Raw genomic sequence first — 21603 nt, 5'->3', positions numbered from 1 at the left:
GCACAGGAAAAACCATTGTGCTCTATTTCCAGTGTGAAAAAGAAGTGTCCACTGCCATCCCCATAGTTGCATCACACATTGCATTACAACAACAAGAAACACTCCCAAATCAGCATATAATGACAACAACATAATACACCAGCAGTTTAACATGCTGACAAAAAACAAGGCATGATCAAAACAGGGCAACATCACATTCACATCTATGCCTCTTCAAATCACATGGAATAGATTCACAGCAACAATTACATATATGCTAAAATAAGTACAAATATTGAACATTCATATTCACAACATATAAAATCAGTACTTTTCTTATGAATTCCACCAAAATTACAAACTTTTCTCTCTGAAAAAGCTTGAGGGCGCCAAACCCTAACCAGCATCTATCAGAACACGTACAAAACCACACCAAAGCACTACATGATGCGTGCTCGCCTATTCATTTGTCCTAGCCCGTTCATCCAACCGATCGCCTATTTATAGAACCCTACCAAACCCATGCCCCCCAAAAAGTACCCTAGAGAGAGGGAAAGATGCAGACTAAGGGCGTACCGTAATTAGGAGGGAAAGCTCCGGGATCCCGCACATAACCGACGGATTCAGGTGGCTCCATGGCCGTAAAGCTCACCGGCGACGTTGCCAAGGTGGCTGACGTCATCCGGAACTGCAATCGTCGCCACCGCGCGAGTTCAGCCGAAAGAGACGAAGGGACAAGGGCGGAAAATGGAGAAGGAAACGATACGAGCCCCTACTTGTATATTTTCCGCATGCAACTCAGCTGTAGAGTGCGGGTCAATTAATTCCAGTGCTAGGGGGGTTTCTGCAAAGTCACGTGACAACCGCCTCGGCCCGCCTGCGCCAGCGTGGCTCCAGATGTCGCTTCGGGATTGGGCTTGGTTTTTTTTTGCACATCGGAGGGGGGGTAGTTTCTGGGTGGCGGAGTGAGCTTTTGCAAGTAGTTGGGCCAGACCATCACGGGGCGGACAAGTTAGTGGGCCTACCATGCTTTTAACTCATGAAACAAATAGGATGAAACAACGACCAAATATCTTGGCTATACCAGCAACACAAACATGTGACATTCTCTACAACATCATTGCCCCTAACCTTCGTGGAAGATGCTTCAGTGGCCACCTATACTATACACATATCAACAGTTCCCAACGTGCTTCATTCAGAATATTGGAAGGTTGTGGCTGCCTGTACACGTAACAGCAGTTCTCTGGATGTTCTTCATGTGGAGCTCAGGGGAAGTCCATGAGGCTTAGATTCTGTCCATAGTGGCCACAGTCATACAGTGCCTTTTGGAGGTTCGAGAGTAGTTGCAAGCACTCAGTAATCATGATGGCTAGGAAGAATTCTAGCAAATGGGCTGCAGGGCGGGACCAAGTATTCCTTACCATCCTCAGGAGACCAAACACGTTGTTCCTTGAGGAGTCCTTCTCTCTCTTCCGCTCCAGTCTTGCTTTTTCAAGTATATCAAGTTGTTCATCTCTTGGGTCCGTGTAGTCCTTGTTAGCACCAAAGCATTTTCCACTTAAACCCGTCAGCATGCCAACTGTTGTAGGGTTGCATGCTAGGAAGCTCGATAAAGTCTTTGTACTTCTGACCTCCTTTCTGGTTCAGCTTCAACACACCTTGGTACAAAGTGATGAAGTGGTCGTATGTCAAGTCCGAGTCAAACATATAGATGTGATTCATCAGAAGAGCGTCATCCCAGCCACCCTCAATGTCATGCAACCAGACCCTGACATCCCTTGGCACCCATTTGAAAAGACCCTTCACCATTTTCACGACACCTTCTTGTCTGCCTTTCTACCTTCAGGTGTCAGCTCCTCATTAATGACATTGCACAGCTCTACAGTCTCATGAGGATCAGAGACCATAAAGTTCTGGCAGCCAAAGTTTCCTCCTAGGGATAGATTCTCCACGTGCAAACAACCAAGTGGAAGATATGATTTCCGTAGAACCCTTTTCAAGACTGGAGCAGTTAAGACCCAAGGGATCTCCTCATCTGGGTATTCGATAGAGACAACCCGGCTGTCGGGTTTAACATAGTTATCAAGAGAAGTCTTCTTGCCGGACTTGAACTGCAAGCAGCAGGCAATCTTTGGTTTAGAGATGAAGTTTGTTTCAACTCTCAGCTTTTTTTTACTGGTCGACTGTGTTAATCTACATGAACGGTAAATGATTTGTTTAGGATACTGCACCACCAAAACATAGCATAGATTCGGATACATTCTGACAACGTTAACAAAAGATTCGATAGGCAGTACAGTAGGGGGTAGAAAAGTATAGGAATGATACACCTGAAGTCGGGCAGGGGTCTGGTGGGAATGAAGATGAGATAATGCATGATAGATTGGAGATGCAGAAGATTGAACTAGCAAGGAAGAGAAAATCAAACAAGAAATGTTGGAGCGGAAAAAAGCACAAGAGGAAGCTGAAATTGTAGCACAGTCAAAAGGCCTAGAAGAGATTAACAGAGAGTTCGCCACAGATGCTGAGAGAATGGATTTCAGGAATGATGGTTATGTTCAAGAGCAGATAGATTATGGAGAAGACATGGTGGAGAGTACACAAGTCATACAGGATAGAGTGTTAAAGGAGTATGGTAATTATACAAAGGAAGTTCTGGATTCCCAACCTGAAAAAGTCACTAACAAAGTGGGCATTGTGACTGATGCAAGACAGGTTAATAGTACCGCCCCATCTTTGCTCTTGTTCACATCTTTAAGTTTTCCCCCATCTAGTTGGAACATCAAGGCACAGCCCCCTCTTGGTTGACATGTTAAGTGACTTGAAAATCTCAGTAAATTTGTAGAGCCGAGATGGCGACTTTTTCAAATACTTAACAGTTTGCCTGATGTTCTCAACGAGGGGTTCTATAGCCTTTAGGCCATATGATACTAAAAGGTTGAGTATATGAGTAGAGCATCTCACATGAAAAATTTTACCATGGAAAAACACACTTCCTCTGGCCTTAAACTTGGACATCAGTTGACGAGCAGCCACATCATTGGAAGAAGCATTATCAAGAGTTATAGTTGCAATTTTGTCTTCAATCTTACAATCAAAAAGGCACTCAAATATAGCCTAAGATATCACAATACTTGTGTGTGGTGGCTCCATTTCAAGAAAACTAATCACACGGTACTATATATATTCCATTCTGAATCAATATAGTGTGCCACAAGCTCATATAACAAAGAGTTTGGTTAGAGGTCTAGAGATCACATGTGAGGCTAATTTTGCCAACATGCTTAAGTTCCTTCTTCAGTGTTTCCTTTCGGGACTTAAAAATCTGCAAACACTCATTTTTTATGGTGGTTCTTGATGTCTCCTGATAAGAAGGATTCAAAGTCTTCATCAGCACATTGAACCATAAATGCTCGACCATGCGAAAAGGGTACTCATGGACAATTATCATTGTAGCAATAAGCTCATGAATTTTTTAATGATCATAGCCACTAGAGAAATTGACTACTGGAAGATCAATACCACATGCATCAGCCGCATCAAAATTCAGAGTGCCTTGACCTTTTTTGATGTTCTTCTCACCATGATGTGCAAAGAAGCCATCCAGATGCCTCTTCATTGTAGTTGTAGCTCCAGTCTTCGGGTACATGTACAGTTTGCTGCAAGCCTTGCACTTAACCTGTCTCTCTGTTTCTCCTTTTTTTCCTTCTTTGAAAGCACCTCAACCTACTCAAAGTGCCCCGCTCCCTCTCGACCCGCTCCCGCTAGGGTTTCCGCCGCCGGCCGCCCGCGCGCGTGCCCCGGCCCTTCCCACCCCCTCTTCCCCCCTCCCCTCCTCCCACCCCTCGCGTCGCCTCCCCGAGGAGACCGGGGGCTCCCCTCCCCCCTCCTCCTAATCCTCTCTCACCATCGTCGACGTAGGCCACCGGGCCTTGCTCGCGTGGTGCCATCGTCGCCGGCCCTGTTCTTTTTCCCCCGCGCGGCACTGCGGCTCAGGTGGTGGTGGCCGGCGGCGGTGTACCCAGGCCGGCGACGGATCCAGCGGCGGCTCGTCTTCGTGGGCAGCGCAGCTCTGGGTGGCGAGGTGGCGGTGGCGCGGCTGCTTGGCTACGGGGCGACGCGATGGCTGGTGGCGGCGCCCTTCCGGCCCAGATCTGGGCCCTTTTGGGCCCCATCTGGGTCTGGGCGGGCCTGGCATAGGCTTTCTGGCGTCATCTCTGGCGGACGGAGGTGTGGCTTGGGCTGGGGGTGGTGGAGACAGCGGCGCGTGTACTGCAGCTCGGCGATGGGAGCTTCACGAGCGTGCTTCGGTCTTGGCCGGGCAGGGGTGCCTGGTTTCCTCCCGAGCTGCGTCCGGCCTATTTCCGCCGAGGGTGGTGGAGGTTGTCCCCTCCCGCGTGGCTGCTGACCCTGTTGCTCCTCATTTTCGGTTGATTCCTCTCGATCCCACCGATCTCGATTCGCTTGCTTCAGGGAGACGACGATGGTGACTGTAAGACCGTGGTGGTGCACATAGGTGGGCGGCAAGTATGGTGGAGCGCGATGGATCGTCCGGGGCCATGGTTGGTTGGCGGTTGGGAGAAATCCTTGTTGGCTTGTCCAGCACCGACGTGGTGACGCCCACGGGCGCCGCTGTGCCTTCCTGAAGGGCGTCAGATATACCCCTTCCCCCACGGCCCTTCACGTACCGGGGGAAACCCTAGGACATGTCCGAGTAGCAGCGTCGTTGGCGTCGCGTTCCTTCTTGAAGGTGTTGCTTGGTATGCGGCGTTTCGGGGTGCTAGGAGCGTGGTGGAATTCTCCGGCGGGCACAGCGGTTGCGAGTCATCTTCATTTTCGTTGATCCGCCGTTGTCGGCATTTTTTTCCTTTTGTTTTGCTCTTTCTTTTCTTTTGGGAGTGCCTGTGCTGCTTCCGCCCCAGCACCTATCGTTGGTTGTATCGGTGTTGTCGCTTTGTAATACAAAGCGGGGGGAAACCCTTTTTCGGTCAAAGTGATCCCATACATCAGAGTGTTTCCTTTTTCCAGATGATTTTAGCAATTCATCATCCTCAACCATCACAACTTCCTTGGCATCCTTGGCTTCATTCTCACTGAGGACCTAAGATACAGAGGTATTAAGCATATGCTAACGAACATTAAGGTGCAAAGTATCAGTGATAAGGTTGTTCATGAAGATGCATTTTCTAGTACGTACTATATCAATTAAGCATATGTGAACGAACATTAAGATGCATATTCTAGTACGTAATGTATCAATTAAGCGATTGGGTGCACATCTAAAATACCAAAGATGAGAAGAACATCTAAATAGCCCTCAAAAAGAAGAACATCTAACTTACCAGAAAATGAGAAGAACATCTAAATTACTAGACATACAAGGTGGGGAACGAGGGTGATGAGCCGGAGGCAGACGCGTTGACTAACGGACAAGGCAGTGTTCTGGATCTGGTGATCTGCTGAGACCAGAGCGGTGACTAGACTGAGTAAAAGAAATGTTCACTTCGGCCTACAATACTCTGAATCATATGCACCCTATCCAAGAGTATTTTACACATGAACAATCTAACCATAAATCAGATCTTGAGAAGGAACAACAGACGTTGTTGATGTCGTTCATCTATAATATCTAAATAGTGCATCCCCACTAACTAATCCTCTTGACATGCAGTCTATCCACATCAGCAGCCCCACTATCTCATCATCCATACTGATAAGTTTGAGTTTCAGAAGAAGAAACCAGCAACTAAAAAACCTATAGGTACTTTTTTTAGTTTGTCACAGTATTTTCTATGATTTGTTTTGTTGTCATTAGTATAAGTCCATACAAAAAATATCAAACTAGTCGTTGACAAAACCAAAAAAAACAGGTCCTTCTAGTTCGTCAGCTGGCAAACAGAATGGCGCTAAGCGTCAACGGAAGAAAGCCCCTACCACATAGGGTGAAGGGATGTTGTAGTTCAGGAAGAAGATTATTGAAAAAAGTGAATGGAAAAGAAGACATGCAACACCTAGCAAAAAAAACCTTTCAAGAAAAAAGCTGTACCCGATACAAGAAAAGTACGTCATTGTAATATAAATTATGTGTAGTAGAACAAATTACTTTGATTGGTTGCTACTGTTCGTACCTGGATATAATACTTTGACAGTGTTGGTTCTTCTATATTGCTTGAGCTTTTTCATCATCGCACTTTCTTCCCCCCTCCTGTAATCATGTTTTGAAAATCCCCGTGTAAGAAAATAAGCAGAAGTGACAGAGCAAAAAAGAAAAAAAAGGGTTAGAATTTGCTGAATGGTAATTCAAAAAGTATTTTTTTTTCATTGTTGATCTAATTCAGTGAGCAGAAAAAAAAAGAGATTTTACCTGCATTTGTTTCACCTTTCTTTTGTCTTTGCGTAGTAGTTTGACAAAAAATTGAGACACTATCTTCTTTAAAAAACACACGAAAGAAAGAGAAGACGCGAAAATAAATAGAAAAAGCACACAGATTCTTTCCATTACCCCTCACTGCAGATGTTTTCACATGAACAAAAAATACTTTCCGTTACTCTGGTATATCCACATTGATTTTCTCAGATTACTCCTCAAGCGAAAACAAAAAAAATGTACAAAAAAAGAAGACTCTAAAAAATCTAGAGTATTTTCTTTAGTTGTTCATCCTTTTGCCTGTCTTCCTTGACACACTATGCCAAAAAACTTTCAGCTTCTGCCCCCTTGTAGATTAATGATGTCCTCAACTACTGACAAAAAAGAGAGCAGATGGAAAATAAAAATGTATGTTAGCTTATTTCCTTCCTCTGTATGTGATAATAAAATCTGTTGCTGTAAAAAAGAGGAAGAAGTATGTTGCTGTAAAATACCAGTTCATTGACCATAGTTCTTGACAAGTCTTTTGCCTGTATCAATAGTGTTGAGGGCTGAACAGGATATCGACAGCAAATCTGACCCTTGCATCAGCAAGGTCCTTCATCCTGAATTGGGGCTGGAGAGCATTCCACGAAACCCAAGTTTGCATCCACTTCAGCACAAAAATCCCGCAAGCATCCCTATGTTTTTTGCAGAAAAATGAAAAAAAAACATGAACAAGCATCTCTACATGTATTTTTGTGTTTCTACAAAGAAAGACCAGAATGTACCTTCCAATTTGCTTAGGCATATTTGGGTATTCTATACCAAATTTTCTGAACCCCATTCTTCTCTGTTTGGATTCTTCCCATGTTTTGATAAAATTGTTTATCTATAAAAGATTGAAGAATGGACATTTTTAGGAACACATGAATGGCTAGTTGTTGCAAAAAATACCAAAAATAGAAAAAGACAATGGACTTGCAACTAAGGTGAATACAAGAGTCGACAATGGACTTGAAGCTGGGGCGAATACAAAAACCACACCCCCTCGAGTTGCGACTCGGGGGTTGACTTGCAACTAGTATGAATACAAAACACCAGAGCTGCAAGTCGACGGTGGACTTGCAACTGTTGCAAATACAAAACTATATCCCTTGAGTTGCGAGTCGGAAGTTGACTTGCAACTAGGGCAACTACAAAAACTACATCCGTGCGTGTCGACGATGGACTTGCAACTGGGTCGAATGCACTACTACATCCCTTTCGAGTTGCGAGTCGGGGTGGACTTGCAACTAGGGTGAATAGAAAACCCCTGGTTGCGGGTTGACGGTGGACTTGCAACTGGGTCGAATACAACCCTTTGAGTTGCAAGGGGTGGACTTGCAACTATGGCGCGAAAAGCCAAATAACAAAACACCAATCTGAGTTGTGAGTCGATGGGTAGACTTGCAATTGGGGCGACAGAAAACCCCCTAGTTGTGGGTCAAGGGCCTAATTGCAAAAAACTACCATGAAATAAATAAAAAACAAAACAATGTCAACCCCCCTCCCCTTTGAGTTGCGAGTCGGGGGTTGACTTTCAACTAGAGCAACTACAAAAACTACATCCGCTCGAGTTGCGACTCGAAGATGGACTTGCAACTAGGGTGAATACAAAAACCCCAAGTTGCGAGTCAACGGTGGACTTACAACTATAGCAAATACAAAACTACATCCCTCGAGTTGCAAGGCAGGGGTTGACTTGCAACTAGGGCAACTAAAAAAACTACATCCGCTTGAGTTGCGTGTCGACGGTGGACTTGCAACTGGGTTGAATACACTACTACATCCCTTTCGAGTTGCGAGTCGGGGTGGACTTACAACTAGGGTGAATAAAAAAACCCTGGTTGCGAGTCAACGGTGGACTTGCAACTAGGTTGAATACAACCCTCCGAGTTGCAAGTTGAGGGTGAAGTTGCAACTGTGCCGCAAAAAAACAAATAGCAAAACACCCATCTGATCGTTGCGACTCGATGGGTAGACTTGCAATTGGGGCGACAGAAAACCCCCTAGTTGCGGAGTCAAGGGCCTAATTGCAAAAACTACCATGAAACAAATAAAAATCAAAAACAACGCCAACCCCCACCCCCCCAAGTTGCGAGTCGGGGTTGACTTGCAACTAGAGCAACTACAAAAACTACATCCGCTCGAGTTGCGACTCGGCGGTGCACTTGCAACTAGGGTGAATACACCCCCCGAGTTGCGAGTCAACATTGACTTGCAACTGGGGCGAATACAAAAACTACATCCCCTTGAGTTGCGACTCGGGGGGTTGACTTGCAACTAGTCTGAATAAAAAACACCCAAGTTGCGAGTCGATGGTGGAGTTGCAACTGTTGCAAATACGAAGCTATATCCCTTGAGTTGCGAGTCGGGGTTGACTTGCAACTAGGTCAACTACAAAAACTACATCCGCTCGAGTTGCGTGTCGACGGTGAACTTGTAACTCGTAAGTAGGGCAAAACAAACCCTCAAGTGGCGAGTGCATGGATAACTTTCAACAAAAAATATTACAAAAAAATAAAAATGATATTATTACAAAAAAGATAAAAATTATTACAAAAAATAATGTTGTTATTAAAAAAAGAAGTTCATACAAAAAAGTGAAAAAAAGAAAAAATAATAATTTTAAAAAAGGAAAAAATAGAAACATGTATACTGTTAAAAAATGTCTTTCACTTTTCGATGACATCAACTATTAGGAACATGTTGTCATCCTGCCGTCCTTTCTCAACTTTGAACAAAACAACACTCCCGATTCTTGAGACTGTGGGTATAACAAAAATCATGCCAGACTTCATCTATCATAGTCTCGTTGTTGTTGCTCCTTGTATATGTGCCAGTCATGGGTACACTTAGGAAACTATTTCATAAAAGAACTTGTCCTTCTTCATCCATTTCGTGAGAGTCAATGAACACTGTCGGAATAGCCTGTAATCAACAAACTTCTTTGAGTACCCGTGCAAAAAACGAGAAAAAAGAAAAAAAGGGCAACCCTAAAAACACTTTATCTAAACATACAAATTCATTCTCTTCGATATCTTCGTCAGTTAGCATGTGCACGAGATGATTCCTGATAGGCACACCGATTGCCACATCAATAAGGCCATGTCCAGTCCTACGTCGCCTTGATAGGGTGCCGACAAGCCCTCAGATAGCATCATCGGTTAGACTACGCAAGTCTGTGAAAGAAATATCTTGGAAATCACACGAACATCATCCGGGACTAGCATTATCCCTGTAAAAAAGGGAAAAGATGTAGAAAAAATTTAATTGAGAATATACACACACAAAATGAAAAAATATGAAAAACACAAAAAGGGAAAAAAAGTTTGACAGAAAAAAAACATAGAAAAGACATACCAGGACTGTGATTGTCCATCTTCTTATTTCCTTCTTCATCAAACACTGTAATGTTGAACTGATTACCCCAAGCTACAGACTCAAAACAAACAACATCACCAAACTCTATCTCGTGTGCTCACACAAAAGCTTTCCAGTAAGCTCCATAAATATGCGACTTAACATCCTGATCCTCTATAAAAAAATCATAACTTCTGTCGCCAGACGATATAGCTTGCATGCAAATTTCCAAGTGGGTCTTCAAGGTTTGTTTAAAATAGCAGGATACCACTTGATTATTTTTTCTTTGAGTGAAAAAGGTATATTATGGAAGAAGTAAGAAATAAATAAACAATTACCATTGAATGATGAAAACCTTTGATCATCTTTGTTTTGAAATTTCTAATTCTTCTGTCAGATCTATGATAGAATACCTTTGGCTGATTACAAACCAAGCATGCATTGGCCATACTCTTGCGTATGTTTTGAAAACTTGCAAACACAACTAAAAGCAAATAAAAAAAGTGAAAAGAAAAAAAAGAAAAATGACGTACGAAAAATGGCCAATGAATATGGTATGAAGAGAAATAAGAAAAAATGACATGAACAAACTTATAAATAAGACAAAAAGATGGGAGCCACCTCCTTCGTCCCCGATCAACTAACACAAACTTTGACAAAAAATGTGTTGGTGTGGGGTGCTCAATGTATAGTGGAGAGCCTGCGAGAAATGTGGCCTCTTCTTGCGGTTCTCATTCAATAGAGTTATTGTGCGGATCGCCTGGTTTTGTGCATGCAAAAAAGTCCACCTAAAAAAAATCAAAGGTACGACAACCGCATATTCTTTGCTTTATAGGGGGTGTGACCAAGTTTACTCGAACCAACAGTTGCGGGGGCGACTTAAAAAACCCTCCATTGTGCTCTTATTTGTCCATGTTTTAATTCTATATTATTATGTTCAAGTTAACTGATATTTCAGTGTTATAAAAGTTTGATGATGTCTTGTTAAAATTTCATGATGTGTATGTATTAGACAATGTACTTTGCATGGATGTATTCTATGCGGGTTCGAAAAACTACTCTACGTGAGACAATTTTTCTAAAAAAATTAAAACTTACAAAAAACTTGAAGAAAATGCAATTATTACACCCGCTATATTTTCTCACCATCGTAATGCGTTCCTGAGAAAAAAACGTATACTCCTATTTTTGTCAGGAACACATTACGGTGATGAGAAATATAGGGGGCATAATAATTGCATTTTTTCAAGTTTCTTTGTAAGTTTTAAATTTTTAATTTTGTAGAAAAATTGTCTCATGTAGAGTAGTTTTTCAAAACCCACATAAAATACATCCATGCAAAGCACATTGTCTAATACATACACATATTCTGAAATTTTAACAAAATATCATCAAACTTTTTTAACACTAATATATCAGTTAACTCAAATAGAATGATATGGAATAAAACATGGACAAATAAGAGAACAATTGAAGGTTTTTTTAGATCGCCCCACAACTGTTGGTTCGAGTAAACTTGGTCACACCCCCTATAAAGCAAAGAATATGCGGTTGTCGTACCTTTGATTTTTTTTAGGTGGACTTTTTTGCATGCACAAAACCAGGCGATCCACACAATTACCTCTATTCAATGAGAACCACAAGAAGAGGACACATCTCTCGTAGACTCTGCACTATAAATTGAGCACCCCACACCAACACAATTTTTGTCAAAGTTTCTGTTAGTTGATCGACGACGAAGGAGGTGGCTCCCATCTTTTTGTCTTATTTGTAAGTTTCTTCATGTCATTTTTTCTTATTTGTCTTCATATTATATTCATTGGACATTTTTTTATGTCATTTTTCTTTTTTCTTTTCACCTTTTTATGTATTTTTAGTTGTGTTTGCAAGTTTTCAAAACATACGCAAGAGTATGGCCAATGCATGATTGGTTTGTAATCAGCCAAAGGGATTCTGTCATAGATCTGACAGAAGAACTAGAAATTTCAAAACAAAGATGGTCGAAGTATTTCATCATTCAATGATAATTGTTTATTTATTTCTTACTTTTTTCATATACTTTTTTTCACTCAAAGAAAAAATCATCAGGTGGCGCCCTGCTATTTTAAACAAACCTTGACGACCCACATGGAAATTTGCATGCAAGCTATATCGTCTCGCGGCAGAAGTTATGATTTTTTATAGAGGATGAGGATGTCAAGTCGCATATTTATGGAGCTTATTGGAAAGCTTTTGTGCGAGCACATCAGATAGAGTTTGTTGATGTTGTTTGTTTTGAGCCTGTAGCTTGGGGTAATCCAACGTTACAGTGTTTGATGAAGAAGAAAATGAGAAGATTGACAATCACAGTGCTGGTATGTCTTTTCTATGTTTCTTTTTTCTATCAAACATTTTTTTCCTTTTTTGTGTTTTTCATTTTTTTTGTGTGTGTATATTCTCAACTAAAATTTTCTACATCTTTTCCCTTTTTTACAGGGATAATGCTAGTCCCAAACGATGTTCGTGTGATTTTTCAAGATATTTCTTTCACAGACTTGTGTAGTCTAACCGACAATGCTATCGGAGGGCTTGTCGGCACCCTATCAAGCGACGCAGAGTTGGACATGACCTTATTGATGCGGCAACTGGTGCGCTTGTCGAGAATCGTCTCATGCACACACTAACTGACGAATATATCGAAGAGAATGAATTTGTATGTCTAGATAAAGTTTTTCTAGGGTTGGTGTTTTTTTTCTCTTTCTTTTTTGTACCGGTACTCAAAGAAGTTTGTTTATTAAAGACTATTCCGATAGAGTTCATTGACTCTCAAGAAATGGATGAAGAAGGACAAGTTTTTTTATGGAATACTCCCTCCGTCTGGAAAACTTGCCCCCGTGGCAATTTTGCGAAAACCCCCTCACGGTATTCCCAACAAGCGACACACTCCCCCACCCCCGCTCCTCTCCCCGCCAGTTCCCCCTGCTCGTATCCCTTGCCGAAGCCCTCTGCTCGGCTCCCCAAGAAGCTTCCGCTGGCGTCGGCGGAGATTCCCCGCATAGCTCCCTGCTCTGCTCCCCTCCTTGTTCCCCTCCTCCGCCGCGTCGCTTCCCCGGGCGAGGAGAAGCCTCGATTTTTCTGACCTCCCCCACAGAAGCCGCAGCTGCCCTGCTCCACCACCGCCGCAACTGCCTCCTCCGCCGCTCTCTCCTGCTCGCGCAGCTCCAGCTTGCCTTCCTCCCCTAGCTTCCCCCCTCCCTAGTGACCTCTGCTCTCTGCTCCAGCTGCTTCAGATCCGGCGTCGGCAAGGCTGATATGGTGGTTGCGAGGCCAGACGGCAGGAGAAGTAGCCGACGAGCCCGACGACAACAAGCTCGATGGCGGTGGAGACGTCTTCTCTACTGCGAGCTCCACCATACCTGCATATATTGTACTGCGAGCTCGACGACGGCGGTGGCGTCTTCTTGGTATGTTAAGCCTCCCTCCTTCAATTCCCCTCCATGATTTATGTGTCAAAACTGATTTTTTTACTGAAATTTGCTGCTTCTAACATTTGCTTAAGACTGCATGCCGGCCAACTGGTATTTCTTCAGTTAGAAAACATGGCAGACAAATCTCACTAGGGGATCACACTTGGCCTGACAACATGTGTGTAACTAGGGGATCACACTTGGGGACACAATGGGCTAATTGGCTAATTTCTTCAGCAGCTCATCCTATTTTTACCTAATTGGCTGCAACCTCAGTCTCCCTAGGGCATTACACTTGGCCTGACAACATCTGTGTGCAAACTGGAAATTCTAGCTTAGACTGAAACTTGAACAACTGAATTTATGCATTTCAACTAGCAAATGTGAGATAAGAGTGAACATTTATTCTCAACTAGCAAATGTCGGATAAATCAAATTACTAATTAGTTTTAGTGATGGATCTAGCAGGATGAGTCAGTGATTAAAATCATCCATGAATGAATTAGTTAGAGGGCGGCCGACAGTACTTGGTGTACTACTACTGCTGTCTAGTACTCCTTTCATGACAGAGGTAGATAAATGGAGTACTCCCAAGTAATTTTGTCATTGTTTCAGTTTCGAAGCTTCAGTTTTTCATCTCAAGTCTGATTGCCACTAAATTGAGTACAAGATCACTGAAATTTTGCTTGAAGCTTCAGTGTAAATGTTCTATTTTCAGAGTACAAGATCACTGAATACAGTTTCCTGGGGGTTCTATTTTTCAGTGTAAATGTTCTATTTTCAGTGTTGCTTGTCAAATCAGTGTGTAGAAATTTTAGGGCTATGTCTAGAAAATCATGTTAGTCCAACAATATCCAACTTAATCCACAATAACAGTAGATCAGAAATTGCTTCTACTCTAGGTGAGGATCAGAAATTATCCAAAGATTCAGTTAACTTCTGTTAACATTCAGTTAACTGATGAACATTGGACATTGAGGGACACATTCAGTTAACTTCTGTGTTATTTTTGCAACATTTCTGCAGAGTACATGATCAATTGTGTTTGAAATTAATGAACAAGTGCAATGTACAGAAATTGGAGCTTGGGTTCTTCTCAGCGGCAGCAGCACGAGCAGACCCGCCGAGGAGGAGCAGCAACTTGCAGACGAGCAACAGGTCGAGGAGAGGAGTGGGGGAGACAACAGGGAGCTCGAGGTTGAGGATGAACTTCAGTTCCAGGCCCGCCGGGAGCTCCAGGTCCAGGCGCTCGAGACCTAAGCTGGCGCAGGCCCTGGGTGGCGGGAGGGGATAGCGGCGCAGCCCTGGGCGGCGGAGGGGGTCACGGCGGGAGAAGATGGCGGCGGCGCAGCGCCCTTCAGCCGTGTTGCCGCCGCCCGTCGAGGTGGTCGCCGCAGAGTAGCAGGTGGACGACGCAGCTCGCCTCGGGCCGCACAGGTGGGCACAGGCGGCGGTGGTTCACAGCGGTGGCGCAGCTCGCCTCGGGCGGTGGTGGTTCACAGCGGCAGCGCAGGCCGTGGCCGTCGTCACGCGCTCGGCCCTACGACGGTGGCTTGGGCGACCACGGTGCACGCGGCCGACGGAGAAAGGAGGAAGAAGCAGGGGGCTGATTAGCAAGAGATTTGAAGATGAAAGGTTTTTTTTTTGCAAAATTAGAAATGAACTAAGCGCTGGACAACTTTTCTCGGACGGAGGGAGTATATGTTAAGGAAAAAGTTAGAGGAGGAACTTTCAAAGATTAATAAAGGGGAGGAGATAATGTGGTTACAGAGATCGAAAGAGAAGGAACTACTACCTTTCTCTCAGTTTATAGGGCATGCGTGTGCCCTTAGGTCGTCAATTTGACCAACCTAATGTAAGTCATATATTACAAAAAATATATCAATATAAACTTTAGATGTTCTATTTTTAAATCGTATAATTTTTGTATTGTATAGTTTATATTAAGGTGATAAAATTGACAACCTAGGTATACGCGTAGGACTTGTAAACTGAAACGGAGGTAGTATTAGAGGGTGACGCTTTAACTTCTTATTTTATATCTAAGGTTAGTAGTAGAAAAAGGAAAAACAGAATTACCCCTATTAAAACTGCTGCTAATGATGTGATCCAGGGGGACAAAGATTTATTGCTTTTTGCTACTTCCTTTTACAAAAACCTCCACCTGTAGGTATGAATAATATTTCCTTTGATATTAATTTACCTGTGGTTTTGAGTGATGCTGATAATAAAAATTTGGATAGGAAGTTTACTTTAGAAGAGATTAAGATTGCTGTTTTTGATATGAAATCTTACAAAGCACCTGGACCTGACGGATTTCCTATAGAATTTTATCACAAGTACTGGCACATAATTGGAGTGGACATTTTGGAGCTTTTCAGTGATTTTTATGAAGGAAAGTTAGATTTAGCTAGATTTAATTATGGTGTCCTTGCGTTAATTCCAAAATGTGCTGACGCTCAAACTTTACAACAATATAGACCAATCTGTTTGCTGAACGTGATTTCCAAGATTTTTACAAAAGTTCTAAATAATATAGCTATTACTGTAGCTGATACGATAGTAGCTCCTGTGCAAACAACTTTTATTAGAGGGAGGTATATACTAGATGGGGTTATTGTGTTGCATGAAGTTCTGCATGAAGTTCATAGGAAAAGAGAGTGCGGATTTGTTTAAAGTAGATTTTGAGAAGGCTTATGACAAGATTAACAGGGAGTTTTTGTATTTTGTCATGGAGAAAAAAGGCTTTTCATCTAGATTTATTGGTTGGGTCAAGCAGACAGTAGAGAGGGGTAAAGTAGCAGTCATGGTCAATGATCAAATTGGCCCTTTTTGGAGACGAAAAAGGACTGAGACAGGGAGACCCTTTCTCCCCCATTCTTTTTAATATTGCCATTGATATACTTAATTTGCTTTTAGCTAAGGCACAAAATATGGACCTTATCCAAGGGTTAGCACAGGATTTAATTCCAGATGGCATTAATATGTTACAATACGCTGATGACACCATTTTCATGTTTAGACACAATCTGGAAAGTGCTAGAAACTTGAAATTATTCTTTGTTTATTTGAACAATTGTCTGGCCTTAAAGTTAATTTTCAGAAGAGAGAGTTTTTTTGTTTTGGTGAAGCAAAGGACAAACAGGAAAATTACTCTACAATATTTACTTGTGCTGTAGGAAAACTTCCTTTTAGATATTTAGGTATCTTTATTAATGCAGTTAGATTATGTAATAGTGACTGGAATTGGGCTGAGGAGAAAATGGAGAAGAAGCTAAGTGTATGGAAAGGGAGGAACAAATCTTATGGGGGGAGATTGATTTTAATTACGTCTAGTTTAAGCAATATTAATTTGTATATGATTTCTCTATTTGAGCTACCCAAAGGCCCTAGTAAGAAGATGAACTTTTTTATGAAAAGAATGCTATGGCAAGAGGAGGAGGGGGTTAAAAAGTACCATCTAGTGAAATGGGAGGATGTTTGCAGACCTAAAGAGATGGGGGGTTTAGGCGTCTTAGATCTTGATATTATGAACATCTGCTTACTGTGCAAATGGATCTGGAAACTTGAAAATGGTAGTGGTGTGTGGCAAGATTTACTGAGAAAGAAATACTTAAGTAGACGTACCCTTAGAGATAGTAAGAAAAACCCTGGTCATTCTCATTTCTGGCAGTGCCTAATGAAGGTTAAACCAATTTTCCTGCAATATTGTAGGAAGATGGTGGGTAATGGGGAGAGGACTATGTTTTGGAGTGATGTATGGCTCGGAGACAAACCTCTTAGTGTGCAGTTCCCTAGACCTTATCCGCTGACCTTTAGTTTAGATTTTACTGTCGCCAAAGCTTTATCTGATAATATGAGTTTGATTAGATTTAGAAGAGTTTTGTGGGGAGACATGGGTGATATGTGGTATGAACTCAAAAATCTATGCAGTAAAGTAGTTTTAAATGATTAAGAGGATAGATGTAGCTGACTACTAACTAAATCAGGTAGATTCACTGTTAGATCTCTGTACCTTGCTTTAAAAATAGATCAGGTTGCCTAGCCTCATAGGAAACCGTGGCAGGCGAGGATACGGCTGAAAGTAAAAGTTTTCCTGTGGTTGATGTTTAAGAATAGTGTCCTAACTAGAGATAATTTGGCGGAAAAAAACTGGAAAGGAAAGGATAAAAACTGTAGCTTCTGTGATTACCCAGAAACGGCTGAACATCTTTTCTGTGCATGTGTGGTGGCTAAGTTTGTGTGGCGTGTGGTTAGGAATGTAACTGGAATTCATGACATTCCATGCAATATAGAAGAGTTTACTGTCTGGGTAGAAAAAATTCCTAAGAATATTAGACAAACAATAGTAGTGGGTGTTTCTGCGGTGTTTTGGACTTTGTGGAAAGCCAGGAATGCTGCTACGTTTCATCATGTTTACCCACATGACCCTAGTATGTTGTTCTTTCAAATCTCTTATTGGATGTCCTGCTGGACTGGTCTACAGAGAAAAGAAGGGCAACAGATGTTGCGGGCCGTCGCAGCACTGCTGGTTGATGTTGAGAACGGGTTCTTCAACAAGAGCAAAGGATGGGTGCCCATGATGAAACGTCTTGGCGTTGGGAAGTAATTCTGCCTGTACTGTTAGCTGAACTACTGTTCTCCCTGGAGTCTGTGGCGATGAGCGCCCTGTGTGGTTACCTCTCACCTGGGTGTGCATTCTGAGTGTGGAGTTCCTTTTTTTTTAGTTCCAAGCTTTATTCTCTTGGCTGTCTAGTTGCTGATGTCTGGATGTCACGGTAGGACATCTGGGCTGGATGGAATCTAAGATTACTCACTCTGTTTATTGGTTTCCTTTCATGCAATGAAATGAAATCGGGGGCATGCCCCTCAATCCAACAAAAAACATTAACAAAAGATGCGCCTACCAAGTAACAAGTCAAAATCTAAATTCAATGCACACTTGAGAAAAAAAAAAGACAACGTGCACTGTGAATAGTAGCTGATTTCAAATTGTGCTGTGAATAGTAGCTACTATTCACAGCTGAATTTCTCCTTTTTATTTCTGATGTGTGAATTGAATGTTGATATGTAATTTTGCTCCTTGGAAGACATGTGTTGTCAATGCTGTAAATATGTTTCAGAAATGTCCATGCTAATTGTGGTGTCATGTTCACCGGTTGCACAGGAAGCAACAAAAGGATAAGACAAAGGAAGGACATTCTGGATACAATTCCCAATAAGTAGACCCATCTGGAGCATCTGGGCTTATAATATCTGCCTTGGTGTAATCATACTATTTCTACAATATCAGATGAATGCAACAGAAAAAATGGTTACCTGTCTGTTCTGAAGCTCATTGATCTGCCATCAGGTGTTTTGGCTCCAGATGATTTGCTTCTTATCTCAGTTGGACCAGTCTCTGATAGATGAGCATATGCTCTTTTGAAATTATCCTCACATTGCTCTTCTTCTTGACCACTGCATACAAAATAACATAGCATATTTGAAAAGTGGAGGTCCAGCAGTTAGAGAAATAAACTGCAGCAACTTCTAAAACAGCAAGGTTGCCTGGCGTTTCTTTGTAAGCAACTGCAACTCCAGCTAGAAAGATTATCGATATTCACATACTTCTCGCTTGAAAAATTACAGAGGGTCGTATTCGTAGAAGCAACAAATTCTGGTTGAAGCGACAAGCATTGATTCATCTTTCAGGGAATAAGAGATATAAACTAGGACATTCGACATAAAAACAAGATGCATGGCTTACTTACGGTACATGATAGTTGTCACATGAAAGAATGACCCCTGCATTTAGGCTGCAAAGAAAAAAGGGATGTTTCAGAGAAAATATCCATGAAGTGTACTTAGTAATTTTGTAAGTGGCTAGTTAGATACGAGTACCTGTCACAGAGCCAACTATGATTCACAATCGGGATATCACATTCATCAGCTTTCTTGTAGATTTCACCAAATCAATCGAAAGCTTCAGCTATAAATTCTGAATGTAGCTCAAACTTGTTAAAAGACTAACATAAGAATAATATAGTATATACCATCAAACATATTGCATATGGCATGTGTAGCTTTTCGGTTCCATTTCTCATGGAAATTGCCTCCAATCAAATGAACCATTCTCTGTATGCAGCAGTAAAAGTGGAAAATGAGGGAGTACAGTTAGCGACAGCTCATTAACCACATATCTCATATCTGCTATGCCTAAAGCAATATATTTGTGTGTCTCTGTGCACGCACGTGTGCACCTTGATATCTTGAAGCTTTTTGTGTTGATAGCCCGAGCAACATATTTGTAACTTTGAAGAAACCAGAATTCCACCTCTCACAAAAGGTTTGTACATAACCTAGCATAAAAATAATTTCACCAATGAAAATGCATTAACTAGGCGAGCTACGTAACTGAAACGAATTCTAATCTAAACTAGATGAATCCCCGCGCGTTGCTGCGAGATTTCAAGGATAAAATGAGAAGGAGAAGTGACGAAGTCTCGATAGAGAAAAATAGACATGAAAAGGAAGCGTGGGTAAGAACTAAGAAACGACACTTACATGTAGTTTTCGTACAATATACAAATTGGCCTGGTTGACAAATTGGCCTGGTTGCACATAAGAGCACAAACTGTAGATGAGAGTGGATACCCAGTAGAGTGCACTGCCAAAAGTAAAAGTATAGAATGTTAACTGCTAGATAAACATTATGTTAAAGTAGCACTGCTCTAACCTGGGCTCGTAACCAACGCTCTGGGCATGCAGATCCTAACGTGTTGGAGGCACATCTGAAGTGTTGTGCTGGTTTGGAGCAAAACTGGAAGGGATGGAAACTTGTCCGCCGGCCAGCAGTCTGGAAGCCCAACTAACCAGTCAGATTCCATATTAACCGAATGACCGTTGGATGTAATCCCATTATCATATATATAAACATGACGCTGCAGCACTTAGACTTGGTTCTAAAATATGCAAACTGAATAAACAAAGTTTGGCATCTTACCATTTTTGCTTTGAACACAATGATACATGTTTTACTAAAGATAATCTGCATTGCAGTACCAACTTGCGTTCTGAAACATGTGACAAAGTTCTGAAATTTTAGATGTTCTTCCATATGTTAGGGGAAAACCGAAACACTGAAATTTCCAGATTGCAGCTGCATGCCGCATTTTCCCTGTAAAATATTTCAGTTCTTCAGAGGTCATATTCTGCCTCTTGGTCTTCGACATTAGTATTCCACAAGAGTGAATTGCAAAAAACCATCATATTTGAAGTTCACTTTCGGAATCGCCACCACATTTCTTGCGCGTCCCAAAAATCTATCAGTTTTCTTACAAATATTCTCAACAAACACTAATGACCGATTAGAACGATTTAATTCAATTTCTGACCAGTTAGACCCACTTGTAAGTGCTGACATGGCACTAAAATAAAAGTTAAAGAAAACAGTGTTGACTGTTCGTCAGGATCCTCTCCCACCCCAAGATGCCACCTCTCTGAAGCCGTCACCGCGTACTGCACTTGATGGCCGGCGCCGCCCAGCCCCTCTCTTTCCGTGCTCCGCCCCCTCCACCATCAACCACCACTTCTCCCTCCCAGCGCTGGCGAGATCCACCGCCCCACGCAGCCCCACATTGGATCTCACGTTGCGCCCCGTCCCCCTGCCCACGAACTCGCCGCTGGTCTCCAATTCACGCCCACGAGCTCGTCGCCGCCGCTATCCAGCTTGGAGCGCGCAGGTCCAGTGCTATTGGAGCGGCCGACTATGGGGGTTGGGCGTGCTTGAGCTTGTGTGCGGCGGTGCTGCAGTTCCTGATCGAGGCCGGCGTGCCCGCCGAGGAGCTACCGCGCGTGTTGCGGCCACCGCGCCCCGGGTCGCCGCGAACAGGAGCTTGCCCTGGTGCGCCGACCAGAGAGTTGCATGTCGTGCCGCCGCTCTCCTCGCCCGTGGCGGCGGACGTGGTCGCCTGAGTTGGCTTTCCGAGCCCCTCCACCGTCGCCCATCTCCCCTCCAGCGGTTCACGGGAACCCTCCCAAGGTCCAATTGTAATCTGATTTTGTTTCTAGGGTGCTTTGTGCAATTTTTCAGGGACCCTTTTGAACGTTTTATGCCATGTCAGCGCTTACAGGCGGGCCCTTTCTGTCAGAAATTGGATTAAAGCACCCAAAATCGGTCATTAGTGTTTATTGAGAAAATTTGTAAGAAGACTGGTAGATTTTTGCGATTCCGAAAATGAATTTCAAATGTGGTGATTTTTTGCAATTCACTCTATTCCACAAAGTATATACCAAGTCAGAAAGCATATGCGCCTGACTGAATATACCAGCTGAAACTTAACTGGAACTGAAGCGTACCTTCGACAGGTTACTATAACTTTGGGAATCATTCGGTGCTCCCAACAGAGAAATATACCTCCCGATTATTAGATGGAATGGATG

The 21603-nt window shown here is 42.6% G+C and overlaps 1 long non-coding RNA gene across 1 annotated transcript; it reads left to right on the top strand.

Annotated features, from left to right (window-relative positions):
- Positions 1 to 11469: 11469 nt before the first annotated feature.
- On the top strand, positions 11470 to 14946 carry LOC125535952. The gene is made up of 3 exons (XR_007294871.1): positions 11470 to 12087; positions 12209 to 13176; positions 14255 to 14946. It is a non-coding gene; the product is annotated as an uncharacterized LOC125535952 (long non-coding RNA).
- The last annotated feature ends 6657 nt before the right edge of the window (positions 14947 to 21603 follow it).

Source organism: Triticum urartu, chromosome 1 (genome assembly GCF_003073215.2).
Source record: "Triticum urartu cultivar G1812 chromosome 1, Tu2.1, whole genome shotgun sequence".
In the NCBI taxonomy this organism is placed as follows: domain Eukaryota; kingdom Viridiplantae; phylum Streptophyta; class Magnoliopsida; order Poales; family Poaceae; genus Triticum; species Triticum urartu.
The sequence above is the reverse complement of the archived record's forward strand: the minus strand, read 5'-3'. Positions and strand labels throughout refer to the sequence as shown.